This window comes from Argentina silus, assembly GCF_951799395.1.
Source record: "Argentina silus genome assembly, chromosome: 6".
NCBI classification, from domain to species: Eukaryota; Metazoa; Chordata; class Actinopteri; order Argentiniformes; family Argentinidae; genus Argentina; species Argentina silus.
Window position 1 is genome coordinate 4,562,476 of NC_139660.1, and position 5,947 is coordinate 4,568,422.

Consider the following 5,947-nt stretch of genomic DNA (forward strand, 5'->3'; position numbering starts at 1 on the left):
CTTAAATATAATACTGAGCCAAAGCCCTCCAATTGTCTACATCTAGCTACAATAAGCTGTAACAAGCACTACCACTCATTGTGCATGGGAAAGACCTGGCCATGAATACCTCCATAATGCTCTTCTTATACGAATGGCACTGGGAGAAGATTTGATATTCATCGTACGTGTGAGTGGATTTTTTTTTTTTTTTTTTTTTATTCCTTTTTTTTTTCATCCATCATAATAATATGGACTAAAGCAATCGTTGATTAATCTCTGCAGCTATTCCAATATCGTGTTCCATTGTGTTTTCTCTTGTGGCTTCCTCCAGTTCATAGATATTAATGTCCTCCAATTTGCAAGAGGTCCATTTGCTCACCCTCAGTCTATCTGCATAATGGGCAGCCTGTGTGAATATTAGACAGTGGGAAAACAATGTGTCGTGGTGCATATTTAAACATGGCCCCCAGCCCCGTCAGGCCCCGTAATGAGGGGAAGACATAACTTGAGAAGGCTTCCAAGGACGATGAGTCACTCGCGAGACCTAGCCGGGTCTTGACGCAGCCAGCCAGCCAGAACGCAGTGTGCAAACAATGCCAACGTAGAACGGGGACGAGGAGGGGTGCCTCGGTGCTCCGATTGGCTCCCATATGTTCAGGGGCTCTACAGACTCAAACCCTGTTGCGTTCCACGCCTCTCCTCCAATGACGTGACTGGGGACGGGCAGCGCCGAGCTGAGGCACCCTATCTGGGATGAATGAGGCGGTCCGCAGCCGGGCTCCCATTGGTAACGACTGGAGACAAGTGGGCCCGGTGAAGGGGAGGTGGACACAGAGATCACAGGAGCTGACAGCTACACGCCGGAAACGCTCTTTGGCGGGCGTCAAACCACACAGGGTATATCTGATCGTTCTAAAAATACCCAGGTCTTTGCGTAGTCATGGAGGAAGAAAAACACAAGCGAGATGGAGCTCTGGGTCTACTGCCACTTTTCATTGCGAGATAGACTCTTTAAATGCAAATGGGTTCTGTTGGCTTCCCTGCTTCTGTTGACACAGGGGGAGATAAGCTGTGATTGTATGGTCTTTAGGGCTTCAGCCTTGGCTTACAGTGTGATTCAAACTGTGGAATGTGACTTGAAAACACAGTCTATAGTTTTAACACCAAATCCATCAATATTCATATGTATCAGTCTCTCTAATAGGGGCTAAAGGGTTGAGGATCAACCTATCACAGTTGGCTCAATCAACATGGAGCTTTCACTAAGTGTTGATGTCACAGTCAAATGTGTGGTGTGAGGATCATAGAGTTAACACGAATAAGGATCCACCAGAGTGCCTGCATTACCTTCTGCCAGACACAGGGGGAGCTATGGATCCAGGTTCGAGCGGTGGCCCCTCCACATTAGAGTTTAATCGTTCCTGGGGGTTGGAGGCGAAGCCTGGGCTTCCACAGGCAGCAAGGCAGGCAGGCAGGCGGGCAGGCAGGCAGGCAGGCTCTCTCCCCCAGCAGAAAGCCACTGCCGTGCTGCTACTGCTCTCTTATCTGGACAAACCTGCTGCTGCTGGAGCCAACCTGCAGTGCATTAAACAGCACAGCCCACCACCACCACCTCCGCCACCACCACCACCACCACCACCACCACCTCCACCGCACACAGCACCACTGGACGTGACAGACTGTGGAAATGAACAGAATAATGAGAATAGAGCCAGAGAGAGAGAAAGAAAGAGAGGTAGAGAGAGAGAGAGAGAGAGAGAGAGAAAGAAAGAGAGGTAGAGAGAGAGAGAGAGAGAGAGAGGGAGAGAGAGAGAGAGAGGGAGAGGGAGGGAGGGAGTGATAAAGAGAGAGGCAGAGAGTAAAGGCAGAGAGAGAGAGAGAGAGGGAGAGAGAGAGGGAGAGAGGGAGAGAGAGGGAGTGATAAAGAGAGAGGCAGAGAGTAAAGGCAGAGAGAGAGAGAGAGGGAGAGGTACTGTAGAAAGAAAAAGAGAGCGAAGGAGAGGTAGAGACTCAAAGAGGGAGGTAGAGGAACAGTAGAGAGAGGAAGAGAAAGGATTGAGGGGTGGGAAGCTCATACCATGTGGTTAGGCTTTGTGTGACATTATGAAGACTGCATATTTCTTTTACCCGGCAATATTTCTACATCTTCTGAATATTTAAGATGATGCCATTTGAATTGTTGAAGTGAAACTGAGGAACTAGTCTTGTCTCTGTCAGGGCTGATGCAAACTGTAATCTAATCTAATCATATCATAAAATAGAAATTGGTGAGCCACACAACAAACCAACACGCAAGCATGCACGTGCACAGGCACAGGCACAGGCACACGCACACACACACACACACACACACACACACACACACACACACACACACACACACACACACACGCACACACACTCACTCATGCCTTCATAAGGACAAACATGGAACTCTGCGAGCTCTTACAGTACATGAGCTAGGTAAGGCATTGCTGTTGTGACTGGACTGGAAATACCACTAAAAGAAGTAGAGAAAATAGAGAAAACTACAAAAACTCTCTCTGTCTTTCTCTTTCTCTCTCTCTGTCTTTCTCTCTCTCTCTCTCTCTCTCTCTCTCTGTCTTTCTCTCTCTCTCTCTCTCTCTCTGCCTCTCTCTCTCTCTGTCTCTCTCTCTCTCTCTCTCTCTCTCTCTCTGCCTCTCTCTCTCTCTGCCTCTCTCTCTCTCTGTCTCTCTCTCTCTCTCTCTCTCTCTCTCTGCCTCTCTCTCTCTCTGTCTCTCTCTCTCTCTCTCTCTCTCTCTCTGCCTCTCTCTCTCTCTGCCTCTCTCTCTCTCTGTCTCTCTCTCTCTCTCTCTCTCTGCCTCTCTCTCTCTCTGCCTCTCTCTCTCTCTGTCTCTCTCTCTCTCTCTCTGTCTCTCTCTCTCTCTCTCTGTCTTTCTCTCTCTCTCTCTAAGTACAGTCTCTCGTGAGTAACCAGACCCATGGGCACCGGATGACCATCCCTTTGGAAAGTTTGAAAAGTATTATCTATATAAAAAAAAAACAAATCAAACATGTCAGATCTGACTATCTGAGTCTAAATTATATAATCAGTTTGAGTGGATATGATACTTTACAATATGCAGGAGTGAAGTTACAGTAGCTGATCAAGCACATTATCACCCTCTGTAATCAGGATAGATTTGATCTTTATGAAGCGCTTTCATCTTAATTCCTAGTTCCTCTAAATAGTCATTTCAGCTTCTAAGTATAAGAGATGATAATCAAGCAATTACACAGAAGGTTCAGAATGGCAAGACCGGTCTTCTAAGAGTTACTCTGGACACATGATACAAGACTTTGCTGTCAAACAAACAGTCGTTGGAAGGATAAAACTGAAGTTAGTGAAATCAGCCCTCAATGAAGAGTATTAGGTCTAATGCATGACGTATAATACTTTGTACAATACGTAAAGGATTCATGTTTGAGACAACAGCAACTGACTGACTGACACCAGCCTTTACAGTGTCCAAACTAAAGTTTCCTGCATTGACATTTTTTTTTTTTTAAGGGAGTGATATCCTCCTACACCGCAGAATTGGACACATTTTATACTTTTCGTTGGATATAACTTTTTATATTTTCTGGTTTTATACAACTCTGAGGCCTACCCTAAAATGACTATGTAACTGACCATGACTATGTAATATGTAACAGAAATTTGAGACAGAATAGTTTGGTTGAAACATTGCGTTATCTCCAATTATGAAATTCTGAGTCACTGTATTGATTTAGTTTGGCCTATACAAAGGCGCAAATGGATATAACCAATTGAACCCCAGTCTGTCAACTTTGGGTTGACATACACTCACACTAACACACAGTATGCACACATACACACACCACACATTCGCACCCTCGCGCGGACGCACGAACGCACGCACGCACGCACTCACACACACACACACACACACACACACACACACACACACACACACACACACACACACACCACACATTCAACAGTAATGCAATGAAGTTCGGTAACTAGTCGAGCAGTTTTATCTATTAACCCGTATATGCGCTCTTCATAGGACATATACTATCTATTCTGTACTTAGAAATTAAAATTGCTATCACTTTTTTTACACTAACAGTTATGCACATAGACGTCAGTAGACAGACTACATAGTACGGATGCTACTCGGACTATTAAACTCCAAGCTGCCCGACACGCCACTCTCCAAACTCGGCGCACAGGCATGAGTTGACGGTTTCAAGCTACCCTCTCTGTGAATTGATTCTACTATGAGCCTACTCGAATCTGCGCTTTTGCAAGCGGGGTGTGTATTAGAAATCTAAAGCCTATCCTTTCGTTCCTACTAAATAAATCGTAGTTATAAAACGAGAAATGTTATCTTTGTAATAAAAACATTATTTCGTTTTAGAGACGGATGAAAGAATAAGGTTTTAAACGATTATCTCTCGGATTTCTTCTTCATCACAGCTTCTGTACCCTGCTCTGAAAAATGGAACATTCCACAATTTATTCCAGGGAAAGACTGACAGTTTTTTGGGTCATGAAGCAGCTGTTCAAGTCAGCGTCCATTCCTCCCTCCGCTGGAATAAGAAATTAGTCCATTTTAAAGTAAATAACCAAAGCCTTTAGCTGATAAGGGGGAATTATAGAATACTGTGCAGTCTCGATTTTATGGAGAATATGGTCCAAACATTAAAGCCAATAAATATGATTTTGCTCCTTCTACCACATTATTGAACTATGCGAGAGCTTATTACCAGCATAAGAAAAGATCTGCCAACGATTTACATTATCAGACGAATATATGCCACTGAACATAGGCCAAATCCTCTGTGTTATTAATGATAGTAACGTTATTATAACTTGTATGTTACACATTGTTACAACATCATGTAATAAATACTAAATGCATTGAAGAATTTAATAGATTGAAGGTCACATATTTTGGACCAATGATGGGAGACCTATTTGTTAGTAATTCCATACATTGTGTCTCAAGAAGATTTAATACCAACACACATTGTCTATGCCTTAATTGTGATTATTGTCTGTATTTTGATCATATTAACTTATTTCCGTCACTGTTTCCTCCTGGTTCATGCAGTCCTAACACCCCTTAGCTGCAATTTGACAGTCATTTGATTGATGGGGGCAATATACTACAATGATAGGTGGGTTTTGTTTGATGTCACAATAGCACGCCGATTTCTTAGGTCAGTTATTGGTCTTTATTACTTTTTACAATCACGTTACAGAGAATTAATAAGTTGCCCTAATGATGCACCAAGCCCTGAAGTGAAGTCACTAATTATTTCAACCTTACACAGAAGGTGATGTGTAAATGACCATGTTAGTCCTATGATTTACATACTAAATGTAGTATTCCCCTGTTCTCATGTTTCCCCCTGACAAACTTCATCCAACTTTTTCTGCCCGTCACTTTTTACCGTGTGGATTGAGACTGTAAAGTAGTATGATTTTTGTATTTGCTTTGACAAGAACACTTCCTTGTTCTGTAGTCTCCAAGTGTGCGTGGTCTTTAGAAGGATAGTACCTGGCTTTGATTACTAAACCTGTGGTGTTAACATGTGCAGCATTGAGCGTAGCACTGAGGTCATTCAAACCCTTTCCTGTTATTAACCACTATATGTCACTCTTACTGACAACGTTTGACATATCCTACCTTAGTTTCTCTACTGATGAACCAATAGTAGGCTTCAGTCTCATCCAATGGAAGTCAACAAGGACATCGGGCTAAGACAAGTTCGCCAGGGCCTAAACCATCGATTTCTCGACACCATCCTATATCAACTTTATAGTAGCCTACAGTGCCACAGTGTTGTGTTCAACGCTCTTCTTCTCAGGCTCTAGAAGTGATATAACCAATCAATTTATTCATAGAGATTTACAAGAACAGCAGTTCTTCGATTCGAGAGGTTGAACCACTTTGATATGATTTTCCAG